Below are 18,374 nucleotides of genomic sequence, written 5' to 3' on the forward strand. Positions count from 1 at the left end.
AGCTCGCTCCCTCACACACACACACACACACACACACACACACACATTCACACTCATTCCCACTCTTAAATGCGCCTCTCTTCCTATCTTCCCTCCAGTTATCTGACACTTAGTCTGCCCAGGACCCCTCATGATCTCCTTCCCAGTTTCTCTGTCACCACCCCAATCTAGGCCTTCTTCCTCCCCTTGTTAACTCTGGCAGTAGGCTCTGATTCAGCCTGCTTGTCTCCAGACTTAGGCACTCTTAACCACCCTACCCTCCTCCTCTACTCAGGAACTCACGTGCAGACCAGACTGCATGCAGACCACTGTATTCACTATCTCCATATTCAAACCCAAGTCATTCTCTCAGCCTCCTGGTCCATCAACACCTTCCTAAACTTGCTACATGATTTAGATAAAAGCAAACCATGAGCACTGTCCTTCACTTCCCCACGTCTGTGTCTTTGCCTGTGCCAGATGCTTCCCCTGGAAGTCTTTCTTCTGATGGCCTTGCCTTTTTATAGTCAGAGCCATTCTTCAAAGACTGGCTAAGGAACCACTTCCAGAAAAACCTCCAAATTCATGATAAGGATGCCCCCCTCTGGGAGGAAGAGGGCAACAAGGTTGGAGAAAGAGGAAAGGACTTCCCCTCTCTGTATCATCTGTCTATTATCTATCTATCCATCTGTCTACCTAGTTTAAAGGTCTGAGCGTGACAACATGCAAAATTTAAAGCAGTGAGCTTTTATTAGTATATATTAACCATATTTCTCTGTATTTTTAATTTTTTACTCTAAATATTGGACACCTTCCACCTGCAGCTTCTTCTGATCCTTCAAGTGAGTTGTTCTCACTGCCTTTCTCTTAAATCCCATTGTACCTTTAGCCATCTTTATCATACACACAGGGCAAGCTCTATCTCACGCAGTCATCCAGGTGGTTGTCTGATTATTGGACACTCAGAAGCTACACTGCCCTCATCTCTGTCTCCCCACAGCACCTAGCAAAGTGTTTTGCACACAATGGATGATCAACCAAGCCACGAAAATCCAGTTTATGTGAGCCTTTAGATCCCCTGGTGAGATACAAATATGTTCTTCCTTTATCACCTATACTTGAAAGCATCTCTATTTTGCATGTGGAAATAAACAAAGACCACCCAATGAGAGAAAGCAAAGACTTTTATTTGGGGCTTGCTCTAGCAAGAGGGTCAGTCACGATCACTCATATTTTGAAAGAGACTAAAAAAGCAGGCAGAGGAGTGGGAAAACTTTATAGTGGAAAAAAGGTAAGAATTTAGTATCCTGACTGGAGGCTGAGAGTATGGGGAAGCTGCTGGAGGGCTCAGGAGAACCCAGGCATCCTAGGTGATTGGTGAGGGTAGAAATTCAGCTTTCTCTGATTGGTCTAAGGTGAAAACGGGGGCAAAAATTAGGTACACTCTCAGCTGTTAATCAAGTCCTGGCCATTTGGTGGTGCATGTGTGCTCGTCGTGTCTGACTCTGTGACCCCATGGACTGTAGCCCGCCAGGATCCTCTGTCTGTGGGATTCTCCAGGCAAGAGTACTGGAGTGGTTTTCCATTTCTTCCACCAGGGGATCTTCCCTACCCAGAGATCATCTCCTGTGTCTCCTGCATTGGCAGGCATATTCTTTACCATTGAGTCACCTGGGAAGTCCCATTTGGAGCCTATTGTTAAAGGGGTTCTTATTTGCTCCTGGATCTGTTAGAAAAGAACTGACTTCCTGCGAGTCTGGCCTACAGTAGGGTGGTTTTCTGGAAAGTTTACTGTAGATAGTGGGTTGGTTTCCTGGGCTTGCTGCTGTAAGTTGTGGATCAAAATTCAGTTTTTAATTATGATTTGGCCATTGTACATTTGTATATCTAATTCTTAATGTGTTTTTGCAAATTATACAAATAACTGTGTTTTATCTTAAATCTAAATATTGCATGGTATTCTTGGTGGCTTTTAAAAGGTTTAATACCTTCTATAATAATAATATTCCCAATTTTTACTTATTTAAATCTAATACTTTAAAAAATTGATCTAAATGGAGGGAAAACAGATCTTAAAGTCATCTTCATTTAGTGGAAACATTACTCACCTAGAGCCAAAATGCCCAACTTTCAAGTCTGGGATCCCACAGCCTATTAGCTTTGGTGACCTCAGGGAACTCACAAATCCTCTGAGCCTCAGTTACCTATCCTGCTGTTGTTGTTCAGTTGCTAAGTTATGTCCAACTCTTTGTGACTGCAGCACGCCAGGCTTCCCCATCCTTCACTATCTCCCAGAATTTGCTCAAACTCATGTCCATTGAATTATTGGTGCCATCCAACCATCTCATCTTCTGTTGCCCCCTTCTCCTCTTGCCCCCAATCTTTCCCAGCATCAGAGTCTTTTCCAATGAGTTGGCTCTTCACATCAGGTGACCAAAGTGTTGGAGCTTCAGCTTCAGCATCAGTCCTTCCATTGAACATTAAGGGTTGATTTCCTTTAAGATTGACTGATTTGATCTCACTGCTGTCCAAGGGACTCTCAAGAGTCTTCTCCAGCACCACAGTTCAAAAGTAACAATTCTTTAACCCTTCTTTATGGGTCATAAAGCCTTCTTTATGGTCCAACTGTCATATCCCAACCTGTTAACTGAGGGGAATAAACACTTCCCAACTCAAACAGCTGCCCTGGGGATCAAAGATGACACTTTATTAGTACATTGTTTATTTTGATAGCTATATAATTCTATCAACAAAGATATTACAAAATAATCACACACTAGTAATAGAAAGTTCTCATACCCACCTCCCCCTAAAGGCATGTTGTGGGATGTTGCTGGGGAAGGAAGCAGTGACTGAGGAAACACAGAGTTTGCTCTTACTGGAAGCATTACAGAGCCCAAATCCATGAGGCAGATATCCAAATAATCCCCAGGTCTTCCAGAACACACAGACCTTTCCTTCTGAAACAGCTGCACAATGGAAGGTTGCAGTCTTTACCACATATCAGACCCAAATCCATCACTCTTAGGAAAAGGAAACAATGTATAAGCAGATTAACACACAAGACCATACAATTATATTGTTTGTTAGCTGCAAAGTTAAAAACATTGTAAACACCCCAAATGAACAGTACTTCTTGTGGGAAAAAGTGGGGACTTTAGAAGGACAGATGATTGTGAATTTCTTCTTTATATTTGACAGATGCCACATTTAATTCAGTGGACCATGTCTTTTTATAATAAAACCTCAAAACATTTTAAATATTAGAAATCTGGAATGAAATGGAAATACAATCAAGAATGCAACTAGATGTTAACTTTTCTGCACATAAAAAAAAAATGTCAGAAATTCAAATTTCCTCTCACAATGCCAGGAAGTAATAATGTTCTGACTGTGCTGGCAGTGTTTGAAGAGTTTTATAGGAATTGTCTTCTTAAATAATCACTGTCATTTCCCCATTGTACAGCTAAGGAAAAGAAGCCACAGAGAGGTAAAGACATTGCTCAAAATCACACAGCCAATGGCATTCAAACCATGCCACCTGACTCAAGCTATTACTGTTAATCACTGTATTCTATTGCCCTCCCCCCAGATCTCTGATTTAAAGGAATAACTATGGTTTCTGGAAGTGACCTTAACCACCTACCAAGTGGAGAACCACTGGCTCAAAGATCCTTTGATTAAAAAAACCAGAAAGTTGTTTAAACACACCCTGCTCTGTATCACACCATAAGCAGCTGGATGTCTAGCCATTGAGTTATTAGATCCTAAAACTAACAATTTGATTTATGTCTTAGGCAAATAAGTCAGAGTCCCCCTGCCCCCCAAAGTCCCTTGTGGCTCTATTGGTAAAGAATTCGCCTGCAATGCAGGAGACCCAGGTTTGATCCCTGGGTTGTGTAGACCCCCTGGAGAAGGAAAAGGTAACCCACTCCAGTATTCTTGCCTGGAGAATCCCATGGACAGAGGAGCTTGGGGGGCTATAGTCCATGAGGTAACAAGAGTCAGACATGACTTGCTGACTAAATCACCAGCATCCCTCGAAAATATCTTTCAGCCAATCTATAGTAATTTCATTATCCTGCAGGTTTAGCAGCTGTCCAAATAAGGCAAAGTGACTTAGTCCATTCAGGACTGGACCCCCAGCCTCCTGCAGCAGCAACTAGCCCAGAGATTGCTTCCAGAAAGAGGATGCTGTCGCTCAGGTCAGGCTGGGAGCCCCATCCACCCTCTCCCTAGGAGAGACCAGAAAAGGCCTCCTTAGGTCAATGGGACACCGGGCAGCCCCGGCCCATGTGACCCTTAACCCCCAGGTGACAGGCAAGCATTTGGTGATCAGAGAAGCAGAGCTTTCCAACTCTGGAGGCCTGCAGAGCGCTCACCGGAAGACTGGCGAAAAGGTGAGGCCATCACTAGGAGGAGTTTCTTCCCTGGAAAAAGGAGGAAGTCCTTTTCCACTTCCTCCCCTGGCCCTGGAGGCACTTCCGTAACCCCCCAGCCAGCCGGCCCTTCCCATCAGCCCCCGGGAGGGGGTTCCAGTCCTCTCCCCTTCCCCCCGCCCCACCCTTGCGCAGATAAGGCCTCCGCGGGAGAAGGCAGGGGCGCGGCGGCGGCGGGGCCTCAGGTGAGTGGAGAAGGCCGCGACCACGGTTTCTCTGAGCCCCGTTCCCCCAGGCAGAAGTTATCTTTTTGCTTTTCTTAAACATGAATGAGAGGCCCTCCTCTCTCTACCTCCCCCACCCCCAGCGAAAAGGAGTGAAGGAAACCCCGTCGAAGGTTCAGCGCTGAGGAGCTGAGGAGGGTGCCTTGTGCTTATAGGGTGGGGCTGCCCCGGGCGGGGGGAGGAAAGTGTCCTGGAGGCCTCCCGGGGGCCCGCTTCCAGTCTTCCACACCTTTCTGACTCGCCTCCTAGCGGGGTCGGGCTGCCTGGCAGTTGCCATGGCGACTGGCCCAGTTGAGGCTCGTCCCCGCTTAAGAGAGCTGTGCTCGGTAAGTCGCTCAGTGGTGTCCGACTTTGCGACCCCATGGGCAGCAGTCCGCCAGGCTGTTCATGGGATTCTCACGGCAAGAATACTGGACTGGGTTGCTATTTCCTTCTCCAGGGGACCTTCCCAACCCAGGGATCAAACCCAAGTCTCCCACACTATGGGCTGATTCCTTCCTGACTGAGCCACCAGGGACCGTGGAGGCAGAGAAAAGTCCCTGAGGACTGATGCAAATAGGGTTGGTTCTCTGTTTGTTTACAAACTGCCCAGATAAAAACCAGAGACTTTTCAACATAATGAATTCAGGCCCATCTTCACTGTGGAAATGGAAGGTTGTTTATTAAAATACTTGTATTCTTGGGAATTGAACTCAGTTCAGCTCAGTTCAGTTCAGTCACTCAGTCTTGTCTGACTCTTTGCAACCCCATGAACTGCAGCATGCCAGGCTTCCCTGTCCATCACCAACTCCCGGAACATGTTCAAACTCATGTCCATCAAGTGGGTGATGGCATCCAACTATCCCATCCTCTGTCATCCCCTTCTCCTACCTTCAGTCTTCCCCAGGATCAGGGTCTTTTCCAATGAGTCAGTTCTTCTCATCAGGTAGCCATAATATTGGAGTTTCACCTTTAACATCAGTCCTTCCAATGAACATTCAGGATGGATTTCCTTTAGGATTGACTTCTTTGACTTCCTTGCTGTCCAAGGGACTCTCAAGAGTCTTCTTCAACACCCCAGTTCAAAAGCATCAATTCTTCGATGCTAAGCTTTCTTTATGGTCTCACACCCATACCTCACATCCATACATGACTACTGGAAAAACCATAGCTTTGACTAGATGAGCCTTTGTCAGCAAAGTAATGTCTCTGCTTTTTTAGTATGCTGTGTAGCTTGTTCATAGCTTTTCTTCCAAGGAGCAAGCATCTTTTAATTTCATGGCTGCAGTCACCATCTGCAGTGATTTTGGAGCCCAGGAAAATTGAACTCCTATATATGCACAAACACACACTTAGAGGTGTACCTACAGATAAGTATAAAAACAAAGGCACTGCAGTTGCTTTTTTTAAAAAATAGTTTTTATGGCATTTAGTGGGTAGGAGTCAGACCCAAATTTGAAATCTTAACTTTGTTTGCTTCCTTCTGAGTAAAATGGAGGTAATAGTTCACTGTCCTTTTAAGGTTATTGTGAGGCCTAAATAAGATGTTTATAATGAGCTTAGTGTGTGCCCAGCACACAGTAAAGCACCTGGTAAATACTAGCTATTATCATTAATAATTACATTGATGTTGCTCAACAGTAATAGTAAATGTCCACTATTATTATTAATAATTACACTTTGGTTACTCATGTGGAGACAAACACATTCTATTCATCAATAGGTCTTTGGGTAAATTTTGACTCCAGATTATCTTGGTCATTTTCAATTGTGTCTTCCTGGAAAGGATCAAGCTGCCAAAGATGGTCCAGCCAGGTAATTGTGACAGTCAGAACTTACTCTGTGAACAGCAGATGATGTTTAATGCTTATATTCAATACCACTAATACCTGTAATGTGGAAAGTGACAGAAGTTTCTGGAAATATACAGAGAAGTAGGTTTCTATGTGTAAGGAGCTCTTTTAACTGTTTGAGGTTATGTCTCTTAAATGAGTACAACTCCCTGGTGGCTCAGATGGTAGAGAATATGACTGCCATACTGGAAACCTGGGTTCAATCCATGGCTTGGGAAGATCCCCTGGAGAAGGGAATGGCTACCCACTACAGGATTCTTGTCTGTAGAATCCCATGGACAGAGGAGCCTGGCGGGCTATAATCTATGATTATCACTCTTATAAGAGTGGCAGTTGACAAGAAGGAAATACACATCCCTACACACCTACCCAAGTTATGCAGTTTAATGAAAGGATATTGAGAAAACTGTGGTTCAGAGAGGAAATAAATTCTTTTCCACTCAGGTCGTGGGATTATGCAGTAATTCATCACAACCAGTGGCCTGACAGGTTAGTAGAGTCAACCAGGGTGGAGACGGAAACATCAGGAAGCTGGACAAATATTTCATGTTGGGCTGCAGCTTGAGGATACAGACTGTGCTCCCTTCCCCCACCTGATAGCAGTGCCAGGCACACAGTAAGCCCTCAATAGAAGAAGTTTATCACAGTTGTGTTAGCTAGCATTTTGCAACAGAATTGTACTTTATGCAACACTTGGAAAGGAAAGAAAAGATAAAATATATCAACTTTACATTCTTTTTTTCTTCTAGTTCATATCTTGTTGTTGTTGTTGTTGTTTTTAATTCTCCTTACATCAGATTTCATTTTCAAGGGGCTCTCTCAGTATATCAGTTAAATAACTATGACTCAGTGTGTGCTGGGTCCCTAGTCAAATACTAGGGGTTACGAGGAAATGAGAAAAAAAAAATTAACAGGCTCATTTGGGACAAATTTGACATCAATCCATGCTATTAAAAAATTTACTGAAGCTATAATATCTGATGGCTACATGTTAATGCCTTATTCTAAAATGAATGTCCTTCCCAACTAGCAGATAAGAAGGTTGGTTCTGCGTTTGATGTCACCTGTTACCTGTGGGAGACCCCATGGGACAAGGGACTGCACCTTTCAGGGCGAGACGAGTCTCTCCGAGTAAGGAGCAGAGGAGGAGGCTGCAAGCTGAGTGACACGTCCACACTTCCCAGAATCAGGCTGCCCCACCTGCCGGAGGTCATAAGGGTCAAATAAGATGTTGAGAATGAGAATGCTCTGGAAACGCCAGATGCTGGGGAAATGTAATATGTATGTTTAACTGAACTCTTGAAGTCATTGATTGTATAATATTTGATGGCGTACAGAGGAATAAATATTCAGAAATGTCAGTAACGTCACAAAGTCACTCAGTGAACACCTGGGAACCTCTCCCCCAACTAAAGAAATGAATGAAGAAATGAGGAAAGTCATAACCCTCTGAGCGCATAGGTCTGTGTCTACATCTCGAATCCGACTCTACTGTAGAATTCAGTTATATAGGATGAAGGGTTACGGGATGATGGCAAGGAACCCTAAGACTATAAACACCTACTCCCACATTGCCTTCTAGAACAGCCGGTCCATTCCTGCCCACTCCAGCAGAGTGACTGATCGCTGCTGCTCCCTCGCCTGCTGTAAGTCATTTCTCTTCTCTGCTCATTTTCTGGGCAGAGCAGCGTCTCAGAAGTGCCTTTCGTTTGTATTTCCTTGATTATTTGTGGAGATAAGGACCCTCCCTGCCCCACCCCAGGGCCCCTTCTCCCTCAACATTAGCTATTGCTAAACTATTCAGATCACATTTCTCCATGACACCCTCATGGATCCCTGTATGTTGTTCCTTTGTTCTCTGAAACACAAGACCCATATTCTCTACCTGGGGAATAGTTCTTCAGCTTTAATACAGGAAGTCCCCTGCATACGAATCTTCAAGTTGTGAACTGTCAAAGATTCAAACGTGCATTCCGTCAACGTCAGGCATGATTGAAACTGCAGCTTGCCCTCCGTCTCCCATTGCTGGTGACCCTTCAGCTCTCCCATCTCCCACCTCCTCTCCCTCCTCCAGTCAGTCAGTAACTCTTCTTGCCTGCTCACTCAGTGCTAGCCCCCGTAGGTCAGCTGTTGTACTGGACTACTTGTACTTTTCAAGGTACTATTCTATAATATTAACGTTTCTTTTCTTTATTTTTTGTGTTTGGTTTTTTTTTTTATGGATTATTTGTGTGAAAAGTGTTATAAATCTATCACAGTACAGTACTATATATAGCTGATTGTGTTCATTGGGTACCTAGGCTGAATTTGTTGTACTTAGGAACAAACTGAACTTGGAATGGAACTCATTCATACATAGGGGACTTACTGTACCTTACCTAGATGTCACCTCTGGGGGCCGCCTCTCCTGATGGTGAGACGCCTCTCTGGCTCCTTCTGACACCCCTCTGGCTGTGGTTGTTGCCCCCCCCACCCCCGCCTAGTTGTGACTTGTGTTTCTGGGTCAACCTCCCTAGGGGGACAGGGCCTGACCCCTGCAGTCTAGCACACAGCATAGACTTGGATTATTAAAGTTACTAAATGCTCTCAGCAAATTGGGAAAATACAGTAAAGTATAAAGAGGCAGGTAAAAGATGACCACTAACCCTGCCTCCCAAAGACTTCTCATATCCTCCGCTTATCCTCCCAACCTTCTTGAATGGGGATGTATTTGTATTTAATTGGAGTCGTTTTATTTTTCACTTAGGATTATGGGGTGACACAGGTCTTCAAAGGTGTTTTCCAAAAACAATAGTATTTCATCTTAAAGTTCCTGCCCGTGTCCATGCTCAATCCTGTCTGACGTTTTGTGACCCCATGGACTGTAGCCCACCAGGCTCCTCTTTCAGTGGAATTTTCCGGGCAGGAATACTGGAGTGGGTTGCCATTTCCTTTGTCAGGGGATTTTCCCCACTCAAGGACTGAACCTGCACCTCCTGTGCTTCCCACATTGGCAGGCAGATTCTTTAACGCTGAGTCATGGGGGAGGCATTTCACCTTAGTTCAGCTCACTTCAGTTCAGTTGCTCAGTGGTGTCTGACTCTTTGTGACCACACGGACTGCAGCATGCCAGCTTTCCCTGTCCATCACCAACTCCCGGAACTTGCTCAGACTCATCGAGTTGGTGATGCCATCCAACCATCTCATCTTCTGTCGTGTCCTTTTCCTCCTGCCTTCAGTCCCTCCCAGCATCAGGGTCTTTTCCAATCAGTCAGCTCTTCGAATCAGGTGGCCAAAGTATTGGAGTTTCGGCTTCAGCATCAGTCCTTCCTGTGAATATTCAGGACTGATTTCCTTTAGGATTGATTGGTTTGATCTCCTTGCAATCCCAGGGACTCTCAAATCTACTCCAACACCCCAGTTCAAAAGCATCAATTCTTCAGAGCTCAGCTTTCTTTATTATCCAACTCTCACATCCATACATGACTACTGGAAAAACCATAGCTTTGACTAGACCTACCCTGTTGGCAAAGTAATGTCTCTGCTTTTTAATATGCTGTCTAGGTCAGTCATAGCTTTTCTTCCACGGAATAAGCATCTTTTGATTTCATGACTGCAGTCACCATTTGCAGTGATTTTGGAGCCCAAGAAAATAAAGTCTGTCACTCTTTCCCCATCTATTTGCCGTGAAGTGATGGGACTGGATGCCATGATCTTAGTTTTTGAATGTTGAATTTTAAGCTGGCTTTTTTCCACACTCCTCTTAAAATTATTTTGACTCAATCAAGATTTGATAAAAGAATGAGTGGAAATGTTCAATACACATTTGAAGGATGTAGAGTTGGTACTTGAGGAAACTGTACTCCAGTCTGTTACTAAGAAAACACTGTTTCACGTGTCTTCTCTGGGTACCTGCTTCCCCCCGCTCTGCAATGACCCTCAAAAGCCCTTTCTCAGCCCTAGGTTCTGGCCTGTTCTCTATCTCTATGATTCCGGCATCCCTGCTTGTCTGTATGTCTCTCTGTCTTCCCCAGGTCTGGTTTTTGATGCTCTAGCTGCTAGGACAAGCCTCTAGGCAGTTGTAAAGCAAATGCAGTCATCAGAAGACATAAACAAGTCATTCCCCTCTCCCTCCACAAAGAGGAGAGTCAGGAAGTGACTGAAGTGAACTATGTCCTAGTCCAGTGAGTGATCTAGAAAAGATAGCACCTGGCGGAGCCCAGGGCCAAGCCTTCCAGTGACCACAGTGAGTGCCGAGGTCATCTTTGGAAGCTGTGGTGGGAGCTGGCACTGTCACCCCGGGTGAGCAAGGTGGATTCAGCTGCCTGGGCAGAGAGCCTCCCCGTGCACAGCCAGACTTTCCCAGGCTCCATGTTGGCTGGGAATAAATGGGTTTAGTAGAGAGAACATGAGCACAATTGCCTCTCGGTTTCTGTGGGAAGTCGAGTCTAGAATCCCACCTCCAGTAGACACCAAACTTAAGTATGCGCAAGTCCTTTATATGGTATCCTATCTGCATACAGGGCTTTCCTTGTGGCTCAGCTGGTAAAGAACCCACATTCATCCTCGAATATACTCTATCTCTGTCGTTGTTTAGATTATGGTTAGATTATCTAACCATCCCATCCTCAGCCACCCGCTTCTCCTCCTGCTCTCAATCTTTCCCAGCATCAGGGTCTTTTCCAATGAGTTGGTTCTTCACATCATGTGGCCAAAGTATTGGAACCTCAGCTTCAGCATCAGTCATTCCAATGAATATTCAGGGTTGGTTTCCTTTAGGTTTGACAGGTTGGATCTCCTTGCAACCCAAGGGACTATCAAGAATCTTCTCCAATACCACAGTTCAAAAACATCAGTTCTTTAGCATCCAGCCTTCTTTATGGTCCAACTCCTGCATCCATACATGACTACTGGGAAGACCATATCTTTAATTCTACTGACCTTTGTTGGCAAAGTGATGTGTCTGCTTTTTAATACACTGTCTAGGTTTGTCATACCTTTCCTTCCAAGGAACAAGCATCTTCTAATTTCATAGCTACAGTCACCATCTGCAGTGATTTTGGAGCCCAAGAAAATAAAGTCTGTCACTGCTGCCACTTTTCCCCCTCTATTTGCTATGAAGTAATGGGACCAGATGCCATTATTTTAGTTTTTTGAATGTTGACTTTCAGACCAGCTTTTTCACTCTCTTCTTCCACCTTCTTCAAGGGGCTCTTTAGTTCCCCTTCACTTTCTGCCCTTAAAGTGGTATCATATACATATCTGAGGTTGTTGGTATTTCTCCCGGCAGTCTTGATTCCAGCTTGTGATTCATCCAGTCCGGCATTTTGCATGATGTACTCTATATATAAGTTAAATAGGCAGGGTGACAATATACATCCTTGAAGTATTCCTTCCCCAGTTTTGAACTAGTCTGTTGTTCCGTGTCCAGTTCTAACTATTGCTTCTTTACCCAAATACAAATTTCTCAAGAGCCTGTAAGCCGGTCTGGTATTCTCACCTTTTTAAGAGTTTTCAAAAAAAAGAGAAAAAGAATTTTTCAGTTTGTTGTGATCCACACTGTCAAAGCCTTTTGCATAGTCAATAAAGGAGAAGTAGATGTTTTTCTGAAATTATGTTGCTTTCTCTATGATCCAGCAGATGTTGGCAATTTCATCTCTGGTGAAATTTGAACCCAGCTTTTTCTGCCTTTTCTGAACCCAGCTTGTACATTTGGAAGTTCTTGGTTCACATACTGTTGAAGCCTAGCTTGAAGTCAGGTTGTCTCTAGATGACTTCTAATACCTAATACAATGTCAATGCTATGTCAATAGTTGTTGATGTGTAGCAAATTCAAGTTTTGTTTTTGGGGGCTTTCTTGAATTTTTTTTTTTTTTTAATATTTTCCATCCACGGGTTGGTTGAATCTACAGATGCAGAATCCAAAGGTGAACAGGGCCCACTATAGCCGCATTCGCCCACCAGGCTGTTAACATATTGTTTCAAATAAAAGTACCCCCTCTTCATAAATCACCAAATACAGACCCAGAGGGAAATTTAAAGCCCAACCCCGTGATTTATAACACATACTTTACCAAACCACACCTAGAATGAAAAGTGTCGAGCTTTGTGGAACACCTTATAAAAAAAATTCCAACTTGCAGACTTCCCTGGTGGTCCAGTGCATTAAGGCTTCACCTTCCAATGCAAGGGGCACAGGTTCAATCTCTGGCAGGGAGGTTAAGGTCCCCCATGCCTTGGGATCAAAAAACCAAAACATAAAAAAACAGAATCAATACTGTAACAAATTCAATAAAGACTTTAAAATGACCAGCATAAAAAAATCTTAAAAAAAAAAAAAAGATTCCAGCTTTCTTATCCTGTTTATCTGCACTAGCTCAGCTGGGAGGGGGAGAGGGGAGTGAGGTATGACTCCACTTCTTTGTTGATGACCCAGATTCCTATTTTCCTCTCCCTGACCTACTACCTATAGGCTTAAAACTAGGAGGAATTAGAACAGATGGGCTCCAGCAACAAGTTAGCCCTGGGGTGGGTGTGGGGGGTTCCTGGCTGAAAGCGTAGATCAGTACAAATATCTAGCAGTCCCTGTGGAGCCAGGGTCTGGCTACTCCCAGGGCTCTCAGGCATTTTCCAGGGACCACTCCCCTCATTACAGCACAGAAGGAAAGCAAGAAACATCACCAGGGACTAGGAGCAGGGATATTTGACCCTGTCTTACACAGGCGGTTTGCCGAGGGCCACCCTTGCAAATAGGCAGTTGCCTCAGTGTTAGATGTTATCACAGAACAGCTCAGACAGTAAAGAATCTGCCTGCCAGAGCAGGAGATGCGTATTAGATCCCTGGGTTGGGGAGATCCCCTGGAGAAGGGGTTGACTACCTACTCCAGTATTCTTGCCTGGAGAATCCCATGGACAGAGGAGCCTGGCGGGCTGCAGTCCATGGGGTCACAACTGAGTGACTAAAACACACACCCTTGCATATGGGCGGGTGCCTCCATGTTCGGTGTTATCCCAGGATTTGCAAAGCTCCTCTCCACAAAATGCATCCTAACGCAGGATGTGAAAGTTGTTTAGTCATGTCCGACTCTTTGCAACCCCATGAGGATACAGTCCATGGAATTCTCCAGGCAACCCCATGAGGATACAGTCCATGGAATTCTCCAGGCCAGGGAAAGGGCAGCCTTTCCCTTCTCCAGGGGATCTTCCCAACCCGGGGATCGAACCCAGGTCTCTCACATTGCAGGCAGATTCTTTACCAGCTGAGCCACAGGATCAGGAGGTCTAAAATCCTACCACTAATGAGTCATGGCCTAGGCTAAGCATGTGTGTGTGTGCCTTTTTTTTTTTTTTTTAACATTAATTTTATTATTATTATTATTCTATTTGAGAAAACATGACTTGGTCCTTTTTGTGCCTCTTCTCACAGCCCAGAGGCAGCAACTCTCCACTCTGACCCGTTTATCTGTTTCTAAAGAAACTATGAGTTCCCTGAGATTGTTCTGTCCAGCTTAGACCTCTTCTCTGCACTCTTGTTTTGGAGCCGACCTCAGTCTCTGACATTCCCTGAGAATGTTTCTAATACTGTTAAACCCTGCTGCCTGGGCCCTTCCCATGCAGACGAGAGCCTCGGGTGGGGACAGAGTGAGTCAGCTAGGGTTGAGTCAAGAGGCTGGCAGCTTGCAGCACCCCAAGGCCTGGCCTTCTTTTTATTTATTTATCTTTGTCTGTGCTGGGTCTTCGTTACTGCTCAGACTTTCTCTAGCTGCAGAGAGCGAGGGCTACTCTCTAGCTGCAGTGCGCAGGCTTCTCACTGCAGTAGCTTCTTTTGTTGCCTAGCACAGGATCCCGGGTGAAGGACTTCAGTAGTTGCAGCTGCTCGGCTGTAGCACACAGGCTCAGTCATTGTGATACCATGGCTTAGTTGCTGTGAGTCTTGTGGGATCAGGGGTCAAACCTGCGTCTTCTGCGTTAGTGGGTGAATTCTTCACCACTGAGCTACCAGGCAAGCCTGAAGGCCTGGCCTTCTCTGAGGGCCCTCGGGGACTTCGCAGGCCTGCTTCTGCAGCCTTGGTGGGGCCACCACTCCTTGGCATGTGGACTCTTATCTGCCTGCAGTACAGGACATGCTTCTAGTGGGAGGCTTTTCATTCTGTTCTTTACCAACAACATTAGTAACTGAACCAAAAACCCCCCTGGTGCACTGGTTGACCACCCCATACTGCTAGAATTCTTGCTTTTTGATCAGTAGAGATAAAATGAGATGCCTTTACAGTAAGTAAACATGTTCTGATGTTACCTTTCCTTATCTCTCCAACAATATTTCATGCTTTCCATGCCTTGAAGCTGGAGGCATTTTCTTGTGTTCTGAAGCCCAGCTTCCTCAAGGCTCCCTGCTGGGGCCCTTGCCCCCCTCTGTCCTCCCCAGGCAATGTCTGCCCTCTCTGGATTTGCACCTGCCATGTCTCATGGTTTCCCTGCAGAGACAGAGCTTCTGGATGGAAGGTCCTTTTTTTTTTTTTCTATCTTATTTCTCATGGCAACCCCTGCTTCTACACAGAGCTCATTGTGCACGTAGTTAAGTTCAGTCGCTCAGCCGTGTCCAACTTTTTGCAGCCCCATGGACTGCAGCATGCCAGGCTTCACTGTTCATCACCAACTCTCAGAACTTGCTCAGACTCATGTTCATTGAGTCATTGGTGCCATCCAACCATCTCATCCTCTGTCAGCCCCTTCTGTTCCTACCTTCAATCTTTCCCAGCATCAGGTTCTCTTCCAATGAGTCAGTTCTTTGCATCAAGTGGCCAAAGTATTGGAGTTTCAGCTTCAACATCAGTCCTTCCAATGAATATTCAGGACTGATTTCCTTTAGAATTGAATGGTTTGATCTTCTTGCAGTCCAAGGGACTCTCAAGAGTCTTCTCTGACACCCCAGTTCAAAGCATCAGTTCTTTGGCGCTCAGCTTTCTTCATGGTCCAACTCTCACATCCATACATGACTACTGGAAAAATCATAACTTTGACTAGACAGACTTTGTTGGCAAAGTAATGTCTCTGCTTTTTAATATGCTGTCTAGGTTGGTCCTAGCTTCGCTTCCAAGCAGCAAACATCTTTTAATTTCATGGCTGTCACTATCTGCAGTGATTTTGGAGCCCCCTAAAATAAAGTCTGTCACTGTTTCCATTGTTTCCCCATCTATTTGCCATGAAGTGATGGGACCAGATGCCATGACCTTTGTTTTCTGAATGTTGAGTTTTAAGCCAACTTTTCCACTCTCCTCTTTCACTTTCATCAAGAGGCTCTTTAGCTCCTCTTTGCTTTCTGCCATAAGGGTGGTGTTACTGCATATCTGAGATTATTGACATTCCCCCCAGCAATGTTGATTCCAGCTGTGCTTCATCCACTCTGGCATTTCACATGATGTACTCTGCATATAAGTTAGATAAGCAGGGTGACAACATACAACCTTGACGTCCTCCTTTCCCGATTTGGAACCAGTCTGTTCAATGTCCAGTTCTAACTGTTGCTTCTTGACCTGCATACAGATTTCTCAGGAGGCAGGTAAGATGGTCTGGTATTCCCATCTCTTTCAGAATTTCCCACAGTTTTTTGTGATCCACACAGTCAAGGGCTTTGCCATAGTCAATAAAGCAAAAGTAGATGTTTTTCTGGAACTCTCTTTTTCAATGACCCAACAGATGTTGGCAATTTGATTTCTGGTTCCTCTTCCTTTTCTAAATCCAGCTTGAACATCTGGAAGTTTACTGTTCATGTACTATTGAAGCCTGGCTTGGAGAATTTTGAGCATTACTTTGCTAGTGTGTGAGATGAGTGCAGTTGTGCGGTGGTTTGAACATTCTTTGGCATTACCTTCCTTTGGGATTGGCATGAAAACTGACCTTTTCCAGTCCTGTGGCCACTGCTGAGTTTTCCAAATTTGCTGGCATATTGAGTGCAGCACTTTCACAGTATCATCTTTTAAGATTTGAAATAGCTCAGCTGGAATCCCATCACCTCTGCTAGCTTTGTTCATAGTGATACTTCCTAAGTTCCACCTGACTTCAGACTCCAGGATGTCTGGCTTGGTGAGTGGTTATCTGGGTCATTAAGATACTTTTGTATAGTTCTTCTGTGTTTTCTTGCCACCTGTTCTTAATATCTTCTGCTTCTGTTAGATCCATATCATTTCTGTCCTTTATTTTGCCCACCTTTGCATGAAAAGTTTCCTTGCTATCTCTAATTTTCTTGAAGAGATCTCTAGTCTTTCCCATTCTGTTGTTTTCCTTTATTTCTTTGCATCGATCACTGAGGAAAGTTTTCTTATCTCTCCTTGCTATTCTTTGGGACTCTGTATTCAGATGGGTATATCTTTCCTTTTCTCCTTTGCCTTTCGCTTCTCTTCTTTTCTCAGCCATATGTAAGTAAGTGTTAGTCGCTCAGTCATGCCCAACTGTGACCCCATGGACTGCAGCCCACCAGGCTCCTGTGTCCCTGAGATTTTCCAGGCAAGGATACTGGAATGGGTTGCCATTTCCTTCTCCAGGGGATCTTTCTGAGCCAGGGATCAAACCAGGGTCTCCTGCACTGCAGGCAGATTCTTTATCGACTGAACTGCAAGGGAAGCCCTACCAGGGAAGCTGTTTGTAAGGCCTCCTCAAACAACCATTTTGCCTTATTGCATTTCTTTTTCTTGGGGATGGTCTTGATCACTGCCTCCTGTACAGTGTTATGAACCTCTGTCCATAGTTCTTTGGGTACACAGTAGGTGCTCATTTTTGGTTCCTCTCTCACATGGATGACCCCACCTTCCAGCAGGGTTGAAATTGCCTCTTTCTTAAGATCAGGGCAAAGGAGTGAATGTTCTCTGTGAATAGAGGGTGGTGAAAGCCAAGCCTTCCATGTGGAGCTGTCCACTGGTATGTCCTCTCTCAGTGCCACTGGACTCTCGGACACATTTGCACTGCCTCACAGATTGGCACCAAGAGACGTTCATCTCATGACCTTCCTTCTGGTTTCCCAGCTGCACCTGCTGTCCCCTCCCCAGGGTTCCCAGTGGTTCCCCTGAACTCTCTGGATATTCCCCCAGAGACCTCCCTCTTCACTTTCACAACTGACTCCTCTCTGCAACAGAGGGGACAGAGGGAAGACTCCACCCCTCATGCCTTCTCACCCGCCCTTTCCCTTCACCCCTTCTCCAGCCCGAGGCTGGCTCCTCCTCACATACTCTGGATCCCTGGTCTTTCTCCCTGGAGTGGCACTTGTGTCATTCAAGCTTGGAGCTCCCTTTCCTGCCCACCCCCACCTTCCCTTCTGGCTGCTCCAGGATCTGGCCTCCTGGTGGAGGGGCTGACTCCAGTCTGGGCAGGTTATGCATGAGCTGAGCTCCCTAGGACAGCGTGTCACCCTAGAAAACAGTGCCTGGCTCACAGCAGAAGGACCGAGGAGTCAGTTAGAAGAGGCTCCCGCTGGCCAAGGGGTGGCCAGTGTGGTCCAGTGAGATTCAGGGAGGAGAGTAACAAAGGGAGTGGATGCAAACACAGCGACTGTGGCTCCGCCCGCTAATGCTGAGCATGAAAACGCAGAGCACAGAAAAACTCATGGCTCACTTTTGAAGAATACTAGAAAATCAGCTCATTATTTGGACAACTGATGAATATGGAATTTCACCTTTATCCTGCCTTTCCTGTATAACTTGTGCCTCAGAGACTTGGGTTCAATCCCTGGGTCAGGAAGATCCCCCGGAGGAGGAAATGGCAGCCCATTCCAGTATTCTTGCCTGGGAAATCCCATGGACAGAGGAGCCTGGTGGGCTACAGTCTATGGAGTCACAAAGAGTCGGACAAGGCATAGCGACTAAACAGCAACAACAGTGTCTCCCATTATAACGTGAGTTGGTGTGATCTCTGGTGGCCTGATGCCTCCA

At 45.3% G+C, this 18,374-nt stretch overlaps 1 protein-coding gene across 1 annotated transcript in view; it reads left to right on the plus strand.

The window, feature by feature from the left end:
• The window catches only part of SLC37A1 (solute carrier family 37 member 1), a 96,429-nt gene that overhangs the window by 868 nt on the left and 77,187 nt on the right, over nt 1–18,374 (plus strand). The gene's annotated exons all lie outside the window — the stretch shown is intronic.

Source organism: Muntiacus reevesi, chromosome 8, assembly GCF_963930625.1.
Source record: "Muntiacus reevesi chromosome 8, mMunRee1.1, whole genome shotgun sequence".
Lineage (NCBI taxonomy): Eukaryota > Metazoa > Chordata > Mammalia > Artiodactyla > Cervidae > Muntiacus > Muntiacus reevesi.